We start from the raw sequence: 16,534 nt of genomic DNA on the forward strand, positions 1-16,534 counted from the left end.
GTGAATAAGATGAGTGTTATTTAAAATTCTAGTTGTCAGTCCAGCAAATGAGATTCTCATAGTTCAGATGTTAAATTGACTAGGGATCCTTAACAAATATATAAAAATTTATTGCTCACTCTATAATCCTCTTATGGCTAGCCTCTAGAATAGTTCTGCCACATATTTACTTCTTTGCTATCAACAAACATAGGATCTCATCAGGGCAAGGTAGGGATCTAAATGAAATTGATATATAAATGAATTGATCTAAATGTAAAGCAAATGAGAAATGCATGTTTGTTTTTCCGTTAAACTTGTATACCTTTGCTTATGGAGACCAACAGTCACCTCGGGTGACTGAAACAGGATTAAGTAATCCCTAAATAGCAGAATTTGTAAAAATCACATGTATCTATTTGGTTTAGGAAAGTGCTTTTGTACTTCCACTTGAATAAAGGTGTGTTTGATATTCTGAGAATCTGTTTTAAGTGAAATCTGAAGGCCCCAGCCAGAAGCATTTGGGAATCTTGGAATCACCTTCCTGGCTGCAGCTCAGTTTCTCCCCAAACCCTGCTTTACAACAAGTAGATCACTCTTTGTATTGAAACAAAGCTTGCTTTTCCACAGACGTCTGGAACAAAAGCTGAATGTTTAGGATTAAAGGGTTGTTCCACTGGGATGTTGTCAATACATAAAATAAGAGGAAATAGTTTGGGGTTTCAGTAGAACTAGGAAGAATGTGATTTCTTAATAAGTAAGAGTTTGTGTTTCTAGTCTTTTGGTTTTGAAGGGGGAGTGAAGACGAGAAATCTTAGCAGAGGGACACCTAATTTATTTACTATCCACCTACATACACATATGTATGCATGCATGTATTCAGACAATTCTTGTAACAATTCTGCAAGGGAGCTAGCTTCATTTTATAGTTATTATTTCACAACAGGTTAATGGCCCAAAGTCATGTCAGTTTGACCCTAAAGCCTTCCATCATCATGTTGGTATTTGACACATCTCAGAACCCAGAGAAGTTTTCTTTGATAGGTCTTTATTTTCTATCACATCCCCAGTGATTCAATAATAGTTTGCAACTGATCCCAAATGCTTCCAGAACTCTTTTGATTACAAGAAGAGAATATCCTGAGATTACTTAGGAACTAGTCAAATCCCCTCCTTGAACCAGGCTTAGACAATTTTGACAATGGCAGACCACAAGTCAAACCTCCCAAATTCATACATATCTCTTGCGAAAACACCTCTGCTGCCATCACTAGATTTATATTTTTATTTTCAGTGCCCCCAATTTTTTTCTTAATTTTTTCTGCTAACTAGAACTTGCTGATGGACATGTACCCTTACCAAGATTTACTATTACTTCTGGTTATATCATTGCAGTGGAGCAAGGCAGGTAATGGGAAGATTCAGGTTTGATTCCTAGGTTTGGGGCTTGAGCAAAAGGGTGGATAGAGGTAGACCGGAAAGGTTAGGACCACTGGTAGAGGAGCAGGGAGAGTACTTTAGGCAAAAGGGAAAGCATATCAAAAAGTCTACAGAAGAAAGAATATGGTATTTCCAAGGTAATGCATAAGTGAGCTCTGGAGAAACACTTCACCCTAGGAAGTAGTACATGGGCAACTGAGGAGGTTTAAGAACAAAGTTCAAAGGAGACTGCCTAGTGAGTCATCTCAGCAAAGCACAATGGAATTCCCACATCTAAAAATGTAACCCCATCCATTCATTCAGTAATTCTATTGCTAGGCACTATGATAATGCTAGCCAATGGATATAGTTAACGTAATCAAATGAATTAAACTGTAGGGCTAGGTCTGGTGCTCACAGACCCCTCGAGCCTGTTCACAAACCCTTCACATGCAGGTCTATGAGCTAGGTAACTGGCAAAAAGGTCTTTGGAGTCTTGGTTGAAGAAGGAATAGTCTTTATTGAGCACACACATGTCTAGGAGCTAGGCAGTACAAAGAGAAACTCAGAAACTCAACTGCTACCAGCAAAGTCCCAAAAAAAAAAAAAAAAAGCTGCCTGCAGCATAAACAGGCTCCATTTTTAGTCTCAGCTCTGCCAGCCAGCTAGCTCTGCTTCACAAACTCAAGAACACATAATAGCAATAAAACTAAAAAGATATATTGGTGCACATGCACACTAACTCCACCCACACACAACTTGTTTACAAGAAATGTGCTGCTCAACCTCCAACCAGACCTGAGCCGAGGGAGCCTGACTAAATTAGCCTATTTTCCCTACACCGTCTGTTGAGTAAAGATGACTAAAGGTTAGAGTGGTTGTCAAATCAATGACTTTGGAATTAGACATACCTATATTTGAGCTTTGCTCTACTGTTTATTAGCTGTTTGACTTTAAAATAAGAGTGTGTGAAGAAACCAATGTTAAGACTCAGTGATTTCAAACAGGTGGTGCCCTGTACAAATCAACAACAACAAAATAAGTACTGGAATTTTTTATTTTGCCAGCACTTCCCATTTACTCTCTTCATTTCTAGAAAATGGTTAGCCTCATATTTAATTTCATTCATGTTTATAAATTTACAACTTACACATAATTACAAGTGTTTGTCTTTTCCTCATTTGTCCGCATAAATCTCCAGTCTTCCTCAGGGGTGTAGTTAGACACCCGGGCTGTGGTCTGAGCAGGCCAGGGTTCAAACGCTGCATTTTTTGCTTCCTAATTGCAGCTGCTGACCTTTAAGATGGTAAAAAATACCAACTTCGAAGGATTGTTGCGAGGACTAATGAGATAATGTCAGCTTAGGTGCTCCATAACTGCTAGCTGCTGTTTCTAATAGGAAAAACGTCATCGCGATCAATTAATCTCCTTAATATTTTTTCATGCTTCAACATATCAGATAGGCCTCTGGCAAACTCATACTCCAGGCCATTTAAGGTTTTAATTCCTATCAGCAGAATATGGTAGAGGATGTTTCTCTTGCTTATTTATATACTCTAGGCAAAGCTGGGGGACGCGGGGCGAGAGGGAGGCTGGAGTGAAACGACGAAGGGAAAGGAAGACAACCTGGACTGAGGTTCTGGTCCCGCAGGGTCAGCCTGGCCAGTTATCAAAGAGGGAGGTGGAGATGGGTGGTGACATAGGGCGGGAATTGAGGGGAGGACAGTGGGGTGCACACGGGGACAGAGGCGTTGAGAAAGAACAAACAACGGAGTTGTATTTTTTAATTGGGGTACAAAGGTTTAGATGATCCACATTATGGACTTCGAGATGGTTTATACTTGGGGGATTTTCTTTCACACATTTAGTGTTCTAATTATCTGTTCAGGCTAATTTTTAACTTCACAAGTGTTCATTGAGTAATTATTATGAGGTGCTGAGACAAAATTGAAAGAAAACCTAACCCCTACACACCCATGAACTTAGATTTGAGTTGGAATAGTCACCTGAGAGGGGATAAGTCTCCCTGCCCTGCTGCTAGTCTTGTTAGCCTGCCTAAAAGGCTCATTTATTCACTTTAGTTCACAGTGCCTGCTGGATTCAGTTCATACTCCATAATCTGTATTCAGGGTCCTGTGCAATGTGGCTTCAAGCCAACTTTAAAGTCCTACCTCCGTGTGCCACAAGACAAATCCAACAAGACTGGTGTGTCTGTACAAGGCAGTGCTGAAGACACTTTGCACTACCCCCCATTGTGCCTTTGTGTCCTTTCTCCCACGTGTATTGCTGTCCCCTCTATTCTCTGCCAGTCCAAACTCCACACATCCCAAGGTCTCATGCTTGAAGACTCAGTGCAGGGCGGCCTCCTCCGTCAAGCTTCTAAAGCAGACATTGAGCTGTGAGGAAGGAAACAAACAGATGCTAGAGACATTTTCCTGAAAACCTGAAGGACTTGGTGGCTGATTGAGTAGTAGGGGAAGTTGGGTATAATTGCTGGTGTTCTTTTCATTATCATCTCTCTCTCTCTCTCTTTTTTTTTTTTTTCCTTTTTGTCTTTTTTCGTGACCGGTAACGGGATCGCGACCGGCAATGGGATCGCAACCCTCGGTGTTGCACCCGCACCACGCTCAACCAGTGAGCCGACCGGTCTCTATATGGGATCCGAACCCTCGGCGGGAGCGCCGCCGTGCTCCCAAGCGCCGCACTCTACCGAGTGCATCATCGGGCCAGCCCTATCATATCTCTTTTAAAAAAATTTTTTAAAAACCCAAACAGTTGCTACTGTCTTCTTAATTGCCATTCACTTCTCAGCGCAGGGCACTGCTTCTGTCCCATCAAAACTGATTTTATCAAAGTTACTGGTAGTTTAACTCATGAATCCACTGAACACGTTTTTTCAGCTCCTGTTTTTTGGACCCCGTAGTATTTTTTGTTGATGTGATCACTCCTTACAACTCTTGTTCCTTGGTTTTGGAAGCACCATTTTCTCTCGCATTCTCAGGGCCTATGCTTGGTCCTATTTCTCCAGTTGTTTCTTAAACATTGATTTTCCCCCAGACTATTCTCAGCCCTCTTCTCTTTTCACTCCTGTGGGTGATCCTATCCTCTTCCATGACTTTGGTTACCACTATATGTGTTTCTGGCTTCCAGCCGACACCTGAGTACTAGATGTTCATAGGTGCACTTCTGAGCTCCTCCATTTCTGCCACCTACCTATCTTCCTTTTTTTTTTTTTAAAGATGACTGGCAAGGGGATTTTAACCCTTGACTTGGTGTTGTCAGCACCACACTCTCCCGAGCGAGCTAACCGGCCATCCCTATATAGGATCCGAACCTGTGGCCTTGGTGTTATCAGCACCGCACTCTACCAAGTGAGCCATGGGCCGGCCCTGCACCTCCCTATCTTCTAATGACTACCTTGTTTAATCTTAGTAACTGGTTTTCCAAAGCTATGAAACTTGGAGTCATTCTCCTTCCCTCCATATTCACTCAGTCACAAATCCTATCAGTTTTTGTTTTTTTCCAGAACAGCCTGATTCTGTTGCCTATCATTGCTACTTCCTCATGTTAGACCCTAATTATATATATTTTGGATTGTTAACATATTCCTATGCTATTGGCCTTTCCCCCCACTTTTGGCTGTCTTCCACACTGCTGTCAGAATGAACTTCCCTGAAAATAAGTTAGATCATATTATTCTCTGCCTGTAGGCTCAAGTCCAAAATCTGGAGGGTGGCTTGTAAGTCTCATTATCTAGCTTTGCTCAATTTTTCTGCCGTATCTCTTGCTTTCTGCCCACGTAGAGCATACGTTTCAGTCACATTAAATTTTCTTTTCACTGCTCCTTAAACTTGGTATTCTCTTCTGTGTTTTTGAACCTTATCCACTATTATATTTGCCTGGAGGGCTGTCCTTGTTGATTCTGATCATAGTTTTAAGACCTAGCTTGATGTCACTCTTTGGGAATGCCATTCCCAACTCACCTAGGTAGAGGTTGCCATTTCCTATTTTGTGCTTTTAAGCACTTCGGTCATATATAATCCATAATGATTCCCCTACTGGTATCTTGTACATAGTAGTTGGTACGTAGATGTTTGTTGACTAGTGAAATAAAACAGGAAGTGTATTAGTTTCCTAGGGCTGCTGTAACAAATTACTGCAACTGCTTGGTTTAAAACAAAAGAAATGTATTCTCTCATAGTCTGAAGGCTAGAAGTCCAAAATCAAGGTGTCTGGCCCATGGCTCACTTGGGAGAGTGTGGTAGCAGGGGCTGGCCCATGGCTCACTTGGGAGAGTGTGGTGCTGATAACACCAAGGCCACGGGTTCAGATCCCTATATAGGGATGGCTGGTTAGTTCTCTTGGGAGATCGTGGTACTAACACCACCAACTCAAGGGTTAAGATCCCCTTACTGGTCATCTTTAAACAAACAAAGAAAAAAAGTCAGCAGGGCCATGGTCCCTCTGAAGCTTTAGGGAAGATTCCTCCCTTGACTATTCCTAGCTTCTGGTGATTTCCAACAATCCTTGGTGCTCCTTAGCTTTTAGCTGCATCACTCCAATCTCTGCCTCTGTCATTACATAGCCTCTACCCTGTGTATCTCTGTTTGAATCTCCCTCTTCTTTCTCTTATAAAGATACCAGTCATTGGGTTTAGGACCCCCTAATTCATTTTGACTTCATCTTAACTAATTACCTCTGCAAAGACCCTGTTTCCAAATAAGGTCACATTCTGAGGTTCCAGGTGGCCATGAATTTTGGGGGGACTATATTTGACCCAGTATTGTAAGCATTGCTCATTTCTTCTGCTGTTAGAAGTAAATGTGCTTGGGATCACATAGCTTTGTAGTTAAACTGTTTGAAGAACTTTATTGGTTTTCCCCTTTCTTTAAATCAGAAGCAGATTAATCAGGAAACTTTTTTTTAAACCTTCACCCACAGGGACACATTTGATCTGCCTGTTATTTCAAAAGGCTGCTGCTGTCTTCCTGGGCTTCTCTGGCTCTGTTCCACACTGGCCACTGTCAGTTGAGGCATTCCAGGGGCTCCTGCCATCTACCAAAGTCTGGATCCAGGTTTTTGATATTTCTTCTACAAGTAGTTTATACTCCTAAGGAGGTTTACCTCTCTGAATTCTGAGTCTCAGTCCTAAAGACTTTTTGTAAATGGTCTATTTGGGATCCTCAGTGATTTATAGACTCTTCTCTTGATGGAATAGAGCTTCCTTTTGAAGGGTTGCTGGGAAATAATCAGGAGCATTTGTAAGCACCTAATGTGTGCAGAGTTCTTTACATGGCACTTGGGTTGGAAAGAAAGAAATAGAAAACATCTATCTAGAAATGGAATGCTTTCAATATAAATTGAAGAGAACACACATGCACACACACACATGACTTCTAAAATACTTCTAAGGAGGGGCCCAAAGACAGAATGTAGTTAAATGTCATAAGGAAGGCAGGAACTGTATGCTTTAGAAATTCAAAGGAAAGAGATCACTTCCAGCTGGGGGTTAACACAGGTTTTGGTTTCAGGAAGGAGGCTGCCTTTAAGCTGGGTCTTGAAGGATGAATAGGATTTTGATAGATGAAGTTAGAAGGTGTGAAGGCATGGAGAAGGAGATGCCTGAGGATATAAATGTTCAGGAAAAGTAGTTCATGTTAACTGGAGTACAGAGAAGATGTGATAGTGGATGAGATGGAGGTAGAGTGGAGTAAGAGAGTGAAGAATGAATGCCAGGCCAAAGAGGTTAGATTTTGCTTGGCAGATGTCGGAAGTATGTTAACTTTCCTTAAACAAAAGGATAATTGATGAGTGTTGCATATCAAGGGAGAGCAGTGTGACAGTGTCGTTTAGCATGGTATGGGGTGGGAAAACATTGGCACATAGAGGCCAGTTAAGAAGCTGGAGATGAGAGGTGGTTAGGATCTGACTTTAGGACATTAACAGTGATAACATGAAGGCAGGGAAAAAATTGAGAAGTATAAGTAAAAGCAGCTTGTTTACTGAGTGGATGTGGGGGAAGAGAAGGGAGGCATTTATCGTTATCACAGTCCTGCCCCACTTTTTATTATGATAGATGTTAAAGCTATAGAAGAGTTGCAAGAATATTATACCAAATATTCATTAACCAGAAGGAGGAGCAGCTTTGGGACATGTTGATCTTGGGACTGGTATGAGAGGTATGTGCTGGAGTTGTGCTGTCCAATAGGGTAGCCACTAGCCACAAGTGACTATCTAAATTTAAGTTAATTAAAATTAAATACAATCAAAAATTCAGCTCAGTCTCACTAGCCACATTTCAAGTGCTCAGTGGCCACATGTGGCTAATGGCTACCATATTGGACAATGCACATGTAGAACATTTTTATCACTGTGAAAGTTCCATTGGACTGTGCTGTTCTAGGCATCAGTGAGTGATCTGAATTTGTAGCACTAGTTTATTATGGTACCTTACTAAAAAGAATTGGCTGGTCCAGCTAGTCTTTAGACTAATTGGTGCCTTTATCAGTCTTTTCAAAGTACCTGACTTTTTAGACCTAGTTTCTGCTTTCCAGGGACTTGCAATCTATGTTTGACACACAAGTAAATATATGTGCAAGGGATGTAAAAACATTAAACCAGTATCCATATTGAACTTACAGAAAATGAAGGTGTGTCTGGAGGCGGTGATCTAGTATGAATATGGTTCTGTGGGAAGATGTCACAGATAATTATTAAATTCCTTAAAGGCGATGTGTCACACCTCTTGCTGTGTAACAGACGCAAAAAAGATTACTCAAAGCAGCTTGAATGCAATGAGAAGCCTGATGAAAGGACTGCACCTCAGCAACTCCTCTGTTAGAAGGAGAAACTGGGTATAGCCCTGAGTCGGTTTTTGCTTTAGTTTTTATTGTAAAGGCAAGGAAATTATAGGAAAAGAACAGATGGTTAATCAATCATAGTAAGAACATAAAGAAATTGGCTATGTAACAATCTTCATCCAAGCATGCATGGTTCAAAATAGTTTAAACAATATACCATCAAAAGAGTCATAAATCCAAGCTAGGTGACATGCAAAAGAAACAATAAGATAATCATTAAAGTGCCTGACTTCTTAAGAAACTCAAAAGAAACAGCTTAAAGCAAAATGTGGAACAACTCCCGTGTACTAACTAATCTAGCAAAACGTCCTTGGAAATCTTAACTCACATATTTTCCCATCATTTAAGTTTTGCTGTATTAAGGGTTATTGCCCTCAGAACAATCCCTGTTTTGCTTCAGTTCTCTTGTTCACATTAAAGGCTTTAAACCTATGTAAGTTTCCTTCTCACAAAATCTTCCAATGAACCCATTATATTAACAATCAGTGTATACAATCCCTTACCTAAACAGTGATTAGAATTGATTTGGTGGGCTTTTGCCCCCCTAGCTGTAGGCTCTTGCCTCCTATCTGAGGACTTTTGTCCCATACATGCATCACCTAAAAACCCTATACTAAAAATCAACTGAGAATCAACATATACTTGATAAGAATTGATTTGGTGGGCTCTTGCCCTCTAGCTATAGGCTCTTGCCTCCTATCCGAGGACTTTTGTCCCATAAATGCATTACCTAAAAACCCTAACTAATAATCAAATAGAAATCAAGATTTCTAACCCTCTATGGCAGTGACCATTACCTAATAAAATCAGGGTTGTGTACGTTTTAGACTTTCACTGCTGATGGAAATGCTATATTGGATATTCCTCAGGACCCCCTTCTTCTGGAAAGATCCTTCTAAGCAGAGAGCCTGCTTTCCCTAATCTTAGTGCAAAATGACTTCTCTAGCTTCAGTAAGCCATATTTAACAAGTAAAACTTAAGAGGAGGAAGAGAAATGTTTTAAAGTAAGCAGGAAATGTTTTTCTTTTATGTCTCCTTTAGATGCAGCTAAGGTGCAGAATTTGTTTTTATATATTCTTCTAGCATTTTAATAGATTTGGAAATATTTCTCTCTACCCATGCTTCATATTTTAAACAACTTTTCCTCCCGTTCCCCCACCCCTTCCTTTATCAAATTCTCCCAATTTGCACTACAGTTGGCCCCTCTGTATCTATGGGTTCTGCATCTATGGATTCAACCAGCCATGGACTGAAAAAATATACATATACACACACACACACAACAATAAAAAATAATACAAATAAAAAACAACATAGTATAGCAACTATTTACATAGCATTTACATTGTATTAGGCATTATAAGTAATCTAGAGATGATTTGAAGTATGTAAGAGGATGTGTGTAGGTTATATGAAATACTATACCATTTTATATAAGGGACTTGAGCATCAGCAGATTTTGATATTTGTGGGGGTCCTGGAACCAATCCCCCATGGATAGTGAGGGATGACTGTATTTCTAAAAGGTGCATTTAAGGTCAGAATGTGGCTGTGTTCATGAGTGAGGAAGGTGTTGGTGTCTGATTATGTAAAGGGAGTTTTCCCTATTACCACAGAGACCATCCATGTGACCAGGGGACCATATGGATAAAACCTCTGGGGTGAGATTCTTCTTTTTCTATTTGTTCAGTCCCTGCCCCTCCCGAAACATAGTCCCCTGATGTCACCCTTCCTGTGTTCTGAAATAATCTCACTTCCCTCAGACTCTCATTTCCTTTTCTGCTAATTCCAGTATATCTGTCTGCTTAGCTGCTTCATATATAAATCCTAACTTCAGTTTCCCCACCACTTTCTACAAATCTCCCTACCTTGTTTATGTCTTTCCCCTATATTGCAAGGCTGTTCATATTTTTTTGAGTCAGATATTTCTGAAATACTTGGATCATTCCGTTTCCCACCAGGAATTTTTATTGTTACATTTACCTTTTTTATATTTTCTGTCAGATGGAGAGACCTGGACTGAGGATCAATTATTTATAGAACAGAAAACTCTTGAACTAGGACTATGGCTACATGGAGGAGATGAAGGTGCACAAGGGGAACAAAACAAACATGAGGGGATCCTTAATAGCAAGGAACACTCTGAATGTGGGCAAAACTTGGTAACATCTCAAACTTTATCCCACAGCCACACATTCTTATCGAAGAGAAATCTCAAATGTGTAATATATGTGGAAAATTATTCAGATGGAACTCATACCTTATTCAGCATGAAAAAATCCACATGCAAGAGAAACTGTATGAGTGTCCTGAATGTGGAAAAGCCTTTGGCCATAGTTCACGCCTTATTCAGCATCAAAGGATACATCCTGAAGAGAAACCCTTTGAATGCAGTCAGTGTGGGAAAACCTTCCGGTGGAGCTCACACCTTATTCAGCATCAGATAATTCATACAGGAGAGATGACTTATATGTGTAACGAGTGTGGAAAAGCTTTTGATTGGAGCTCAAGTCTTATTTGACATCAGAGAATACACACTAGGGAGAAACCCTATGAATGTAACGAATGTGGAAAAACCTTTAGCTGGAGCTCAAATCTAATAGAACATCAGTGAGTTCACACCAAAGAGAGACCATATGAATGCAACAACTGTGGGAAAACTTATAGTCATAACTCGCATCTTGTTGAACATTAGAGAGTCCATACAGGGGAGACTCCTTATGATTTTAATGAGTGTGGAAAATCTTTTAGTAGGAGTTCACTCCTTACTAAACATCATAGAATTCACACAGGGGAGGGACCCTATGAATGTATTGAATGTGGGAAGGCCTTTAGTCAGAACTCCCACCTTAGTCAGATGCAGAGAACTCACAGTGGAGTAAAACCATATGAATGTAAAGAATGGAAGAACTTTCAAATATAGTTCATACCTTATTGATCACTTGGGAATCAATACAAGAGAGAAACCATGAATGAAAAGAATGTAGTAAAAACACTTCTGATGGGAGTTCAGCTCTTAGAAATCAGAGAATTCACACTGGGGAGAAATCCTCTGAGTGGAGTATGGGAAGGCCTTCAGTTTAGCTTGGCTCTTAGTATTAAGTCACCTGAAAATCCATAGTGCACAAACCTCAGGGATGTGTTCAATGCATGAAAAGCTTCAGATGGGATTTGCACCTTATTTAGCATCAGCAAGTTCACTTTGGAGGAATCTGTAGGGAGAACCTTGTTTCAGACAGACTTGGTATGTTTCTAAGAATCTGCATGAATGGATGAAGGAGATAAAATGCAACACTACAAAGGTGATGAACAGAGGGAAACCTTTAGTTAGCACTACTTTTTATTTGATATTGAGGATCCACATCAGAGGTAGATTCTATGGTTTGCTTTCCAAATCTCCATAGTCATCCTCTGAAAACAAAGAGTTAGATCCATTCCAGGAAGAAAGAATCAGGGAATTCTGGATTCAGACTCATAGATAAGAAAAGCAATAGGGTAACCTTTGAACCCAATACCTTTCCTATCTCCTCTGTCCTGTTTGCTGTAACTGTAGATGGAAGTAGCTATTGGGTTTCCTTGGACCAATATTTTGCTTCTCAGTGTCCTGCAGAGACCACTGAATCTCTCTCTCTGTCTCTCTCTCTGTCTCTCTGTCTCTCTCTCTTTTTCTCTCTTTGTGGCTGGCTGGTATGGTGATCTGAACCCTTGACCTTGGTGATCTTTTTGTTTTATATGACATAAATGCGCTTAATAAATGGGCAAATTTTCCAAATCAAATAATTTCTTAGCATGACATGTTATGGCTTTATGTATAAACTTGGCTAGACTGAAGTGCATTTGCCAGAATTTCCTTTCTTGTATGTTCTGGTTCAGGTAGGCTATACTGGAGATTCTTGGGAGATTTGGAGGGCAGAAGAAAAATAGCAGTTACTTGGTAGCTTGAACACATTGTTGCCAATTTGCTGAGTCACCTTGTTAGCTTGAAGCAGCGGATGGACCTTCAATTGCTCTACCTTTCCCTTCTTTCCCTTCACTGGACCAGGTATGTGAGTGTGCAAGTTTAGCTCTGTGACAAAGGGTCCAGCTTTTGCAGGATAGCCTCATCCTCAATGTCGAGGCAAAAATAAATGACATGGGTTTTATTCTTCAGGGTGTTCCAGATCATGCTTGTGGGTTCCAGGCTGCTTGTGATATTCCCTTTATGACTGCCCTGTGGACTTCAATCTCCAGCATCAGACACAGAGACCACAGTCTTATAGACATTGATTAACTAGCTCCCACCATTGCATAAGGCCAGTTTCCTGTAACAAGTCCCTTTTGTGTGTGTGTGTGTGCGTGTATGTATTTCATAGTGGTTCTGATTGAACCCTACAGATATGCATGCCTTCTATCTGTGTTAGTCAGAGCTCCCCAGAAAAATAGAACCAATAGGATATAGATAGAAATATAGATAAATAGCGATTTATTATAAGGGATTGGGTCACATGGTTATAGAGGTGGAGAAGTCCCACAATCTGCTGCCTGCAAGATGGAAGCCAAGGAAAGTGGACGGTGTAGTCCAGGCCAAACCCTAAGGCCTGAGAATCAAGGGAGCCACTGGTGTAAGTTCCAGTCTGAGCCCAAAGACGTAAGAACCAGGAGTGCCAATGCCCAAGGGCAGGAAAAGATGGACGTCCTAGCTCAAGCAGAGAACAAATTTGTCCTTCTTTCACCTTTTCGTTTTGTTCAGCCCTCAACAGATTGGATGATGTCCACCTACATTGGTGAGGGCAGATCTTCTTTACTCAGTTTACTGATTTACATGCTAATCTCTTCTGGAACCACCCAGAAATAATTTTTTACCAGCTATCTGAACACCCCTTAGCCCAGTCAAGTTGACACATAAAATTAACCATCACACTATACTTATGATAAATAAACATTTATTTCAAGTTTAAGTGGAGAGAAGTGGTTAACTTCTGGCTGTTTTAAAAAAAGAAACTCGATAATAATTTTCAAGATTTCTATCAGAAAAAGCTACCAATCAAACTTGACTATAACGAAAATTTCATCATAACCTGAGGCAGAACTCACTACTATGTAATTGTCAAGGAAAAAGTTTGCAGAACAGTTGAATAATGTGATGTATAATGGATAAAATTAAAGAACCAAATGAGCACCCATTTATTATGAATATTTTAATCATTAAAAGAAGTTTCAAAAGTACCTCTACTAAGTAGTACATTGTTTAATTTATTTCAGGTAGAAGGAGGAATTATCTACTTTGAAAGAGGAATTATCAACTTTGTTATAGAAGCTTATTTTTGATTTAGAAAAATCAGATTAATTAGTCTGGATTAGTGATTATCTAAATATCAGTGAAAATTATACTCAGGTTGTAGATTCTTGAATTGAAAGTTGCCTCTCTCCTGTAGCCTTCTCCATGCACACAGCAGGTGTTCAGTGGATGGCTGCTGAATGAGTCCATTTACTGGAAGCCAAAGTCTTTTGGTTCATCTCCACTCTCCCCTTAGCAATCCCTCGCTTTCCTCCTCCATTCCCATAGGTGGTTATCAACACTAAATGAGGGTCATGTTTACTGTTTTGACTGCCCTGCTATCTGGATATCCCAGGTGTAGACTCTGTGAGGTCATGTCTGAGCTAGTGTGTCACTTACTCCACCTGGCACTTGACCCACTCAAGTCCCTCCCCACCTCTGATAACACAGAAAAGGCCCTTCTGTGGGGCTGAGAAGGTTCGGGGATGAGGCAGAGTTTGAAAAGTTGGGCTTGAAGGCTGGGCAGGCTTCTGATCGGCAGAAGTAGTGTGTAGCATCACATGCAGGCTTCAAGGCAAAAGTGTCTGTGATGGCCAGGGAAGGGGAGAAAAGTGTTTGTTCAGCAGTATCATAAGTCCTGAAGTGGGGGCAACTCTCGCTCTTTGGGCACAAGTATACTAGTGGACAAGTATACTAGCAGACAGTATATACAGTATACTAGTTCATCTAGTTGTTAGAACTTATTAGATGAATATGAGGGCAACCAGCTCATCCCAGGTTGTCTGAACTTTCTCAGTCTTAGCCCTGAAAGTCCCACATCCCAGGCAAACTGGGATGGTTGGCCACTAGGACGTATAGTCACCCCATTGCTCCCCCATCACGGCTGCTAGCCGCACGACACAGCACAGCAGGAATTCTCAACTTAGGTGGCAATTAAAATCACCTGAGGAGCTTTAAAAGTATTGGTACCTCAACCCCAGTCTTGGGAGATTCTGTGTTATAGGAGATGGGTATAGTCTGGATCTTGGGGTTTATAAGTTTCTAGGTGATTCCAATGTGCAGCCAAGGTTGAGAATCAGTACAGTAGAGGATATCAGCTCTTCACGGGTGTTGAGAGAAGGATGTACAGAGAACAAATAGGATCTGGTGTCTAAATCACTGCAGGCTAGCAAGAGGGCTGGGCTGGGATTTAGTAGAGCATCAAGGGCCTATGTGAAAGGAGACTGTGTGGGGGGAGGAGGGGAGGAGGGCAATTGGCTGGATTGCTTGAGGGCAGTGAGCTGGGACTCTGGGAGCAGATGCCTGCTCATCTCTCAGTTCTCTTTACTCAGTAAAAATAGGGCTGGGCAACTCAGGTTTCCTTTGGAGCGCTGGACCAAGGAAGCACAGAGGCTGGAGGAAGTCAAAACTCTACATACTCCAGCTCCAGTTCATGGACACTTTAGTCGGTAGTTCCCTCTTTCCTTGCCTATCCCTCTACCCTAGACCTGGAAAACTAAGAAAATGCTTCCAGAGGAGTATAACACCTAAACTTATGCACACATTCTGGAATGTCCAGTCCTAGGATGGGCTGGCCTGGCAGTCCCTGAGTTGTACTTTGTACACAGCTTTGGGCCCCACTGGATGAGGGGCATTCTCTGAGCTCTGGACAAAGAGGTAGGAGTCTTTGGGTAAAGGAGGAGATAGGAGGAGGAGGATGAGTTGTGGCAGTGACATCCCAATGTAACTGCCTTAATTCCATCAAAGACCCCTCGTGGCCGTCAGAATGAAACCCTAGGAGATCTTTCACATCCCATCCCTGCCCACTGACCTCTCAAGGTCACTCCCCCTCCCAGTCATTTTGAATTTCATTGGGTACTTGAACATAGTATTTTTTTTTTTTTTAAAGATGACCGGTAAGGGGATCTTAACCCTTGACTTGGTGTTGTCAGCATCATGCTCAGCCAGTGAGCAAACCGGCCATCCCTATATGGGATCCGAACCCGGGGCCTTGGTGTTATCAGCACCGCACTCTCCCGAGTGAGCCACGGGCCGGCCCTGAACATAGTATTTTTGAAATGTAGGTAAAAGCTGCTACTGGGTTGTAAAATTATTGTAGTGAGCTGCAACTAGCATTAAGGGTAAAAGAAAAGGTAGGCAGGAATAGAATGGGACAAAACATCCGTGTGTATTGCACATAATAAAGGTAAGTAAAAGTTTTCTTCCAGGTGTGTGTGCGTGTGATATACAGTATTTCTTGCTGTAGAAGCAGGTGAAAACCTCTGAGAAACACAAATGTAAATCTTTTCCTCCAGGCCTTGTACAGTGTAATACCCCTTTGCGATAGGAGTCTGTCTAAATGGCACCTCCTTGGCAGGTCTTCCATTAGATTGAATTGTTCGCGCTGTGATTCCCATAGTATACTGTACTTGCCTTGTGCACCAATTGCATTTTTTCAGGAAAGACTCATTCAGTTTTATGCATCTAGCATCATGTCTGTCATTAGAAAAAACAGATATTGAGTGGCTGAATGATAAACCTGAATTTAGGTTCCAGCTGTGTGCTCTTAGACAAATTCTCCATCTTTTTGTTTGAAAAAGTTTTAATACACGGAAAAGTTGAATGAATAGTATAATGAACACCCGCTACATCCTCCACTTAGATTAACAATCTTTAACGTTTTCTCATATTTGTTATCTATATACTTTTTTTTCCAAATCATTTGAAAGTTAGCTCAGTGTAGTGGATCGAATTATGTTCCCCCCAAACTCCTTGAAACTTGAATTGTGTCCCCCAAGCTTTATGTATTAGAAACTTAGCCCCCACTGTGACTGTTAAGAGGGTGGGAAATCCTATTATGGTAATTGAAAGTTGGAGCCTTGAAGAGGTGATTGGATTGTATAGGACCATGCAGTAGTGAATAGATTAAAAATGGTGGTCAGGGGCGTGGTTCTGAGGGCTTTAAAAGAAGAGGAGAGTATGTCTTTCTCTTTCTCTGCTTCCACTGTCTTGCAATGTGAGATCCCTGGGTCACTGTTGC

General features: G+C 41.1%; 1 protein-coding gene and 1 pseudogene across 9 annotated transcripts in view; both read left to right on the plus strand.

Annotated features, from left to right (window-relative positions):
* LOC103602518 (transmembrane protein 225-like) overlaps window positions 1–16,534 on the plus strand; it is a 59,111-nt gene that overhangs the window by 12,731 nt on the left and 29,846 nt on the right. For 8 of the 9 annotated variants that reach the window (XR_551539.1, XM_008586937.1, XM_008586930.1 and 5 more), the window contains exon 1: window positions 6,348–6,473. The exons of the other annotated variant lie outside the window; for it this stretch is intronic. The gene's annotated coding sequence lies outside the window, so the exon portion shown is untranslated. Of the gene's footprint in view, window positions 1–6,347; window positions 6,474–16,534 lie in introns of those variants that run through there. 9 annotated transcript variants of the gene reach the window in all.
* On the plus strand, window positions 10,477–11,181 carry LOC103602524 (annotated as a pseudogene).

This window comes from Galeopterus variegatus, unplaced genomic scaffold (assembly GCF_000696425.1).
Source record: "Galeopterus variegatus unplaced genomic scaffold, G_variegatus-3.0.2 Scaffold4181, whole genome shotgun sequence".
Classification (NCBI taxonomy): domain Eukaryota; kingdom Metazoa; phylum Chordata; class Mammalia; order Dermoptera; family Cynocephalidae; genus Galeopterus; species Galeopterus variegatus.